Source organism: Notolepis coatsorum (genome assembly GCF_963971535.1).
Source record: "Notolepis coatsorum genome assembly, chromosome: 7".
Lineage (NCBI taxonomy): Eukaryota > Metazoa > Chordata > Actinopteri > Aulopiformes > Paralepididae > Notolepis > Notolepis coatsorum.
In genome coordinates, this window is record NC_140171.1 from 145,672,395 (window position 1) to 145,673,894 (window position 1,500).

Sequence of the window (1,500 nt, forward strand, 5' to 3'; positions counted from 1 at the left end):
TCCAAGGTGGTCCTCGATGGAAGACATAAAAACATAAAAACACAGCACATATAGCCTACTCAACTGCACATTTTTGCTTGACTGCAAAAATGTATGCCTACTTACAGGGCCGCCTGGGAGAAATGCGAGGCCCTGTGCAAGATTTAAACGCGATTTATATATATATTTTTCATACAGTCAACATATTCTTAAATAATAGCGCTGCCCGAGGCTGGGCATGATACAGTCAACATATAGCAAGAGAGAGAGCGAGAGAGAGCTCAGTCAATATAGTCAATATACAGTGTACAGAGAGAGAGAGACACATTGGAAAGAAATTTAAATGCTATTTGGCCCTAAACAGAGAGTACACAGTGGCAGAATACCTGAGCAGTGACTGAAGATCCTTGACTAGGTACAGACTCAGCGAGCACAGCCTAGCCATCGAGAAAGGCCGCCATAGGCAGACTGTGTGTGTTAGAAAGAGAGAGAGAGAGAGAGAGAGAGAGAGAGAGCATGTGTGTTTGTCGTGTGTGTGTGTGTTAGAGAGAGAGCATGTATGAGAGATCCAAAAGGACAAAGATCAACACTTAAATCCAAAGAGAGAGAGAGAGAGAGAGAGAGAGACATTGGAAAGAAATTGAAATGCTATTTGGCCCTAAACAGAGAGTACACAGTGGCAGAATACCTGAGCACTGTGACTGAAGATCCTTGATACAGACTCAGCGAGCACAGCCTAGCCATCGAGAAAGGCCGCCATAGGCAGACTGTGTGTGTTAGAAAGAGAGAGAGAGAGAGAGAGAGCATGTGTGTTTGTCGTGTGTGTGTGTGTTAGAGAGAGAGCATGTATGAGAGATCCAAAAGGACAAAGATCAACACTTAAATCCAAAGAGAAGAGGGTATATACCAGAGAAAACAAAGCAGCAAGGAGCCAATGGCCGACATCAGCTAAATAGGCTAGCCAGGTACTGTGACACCAGGCCACACACAGCTTTGGCCAACGGCCCAACGCTACCCAAGCTACACAAACGACCAAGACATTCACACACAGCACATGTCGTATCTCCAAATGTTGTGAAGTAACATATGTTTTGCCTGGAAAAAAACATCTTTATTAACAAAACATTCGGGAGGGGAAGGAAGGAAGAGTGGGGTAATGTCATTACATTTTCATTCATCTTACCTGCACCAAGGAACGCAGGGCGAAAGGCCGCAACACAGGTCTCCACGTTGACGAAAGGCCTCTCGCTGGCGGGACAAAAAGAAGCTATGCTATGGCCGGAGCCTTGTCATGGTGCAGGCCCGACTACATCTTCTGTCAAAGATGATGTCGTAGTCAGAGTGCCAGAACCCCCTGCTATTCTCACGGCTAATGTCAATGGTCGTAGCACAAGCTAACAGCTAACTCTAGGCTAACTGATAGCATCAAACTAACGTGCGCAGCCGGCAGCTAACGTCGTAGCTAAACAGCTAACTGGCTAACAGTTAGCTCAACCCGGCTATCGCTAACCATTAGCTAAC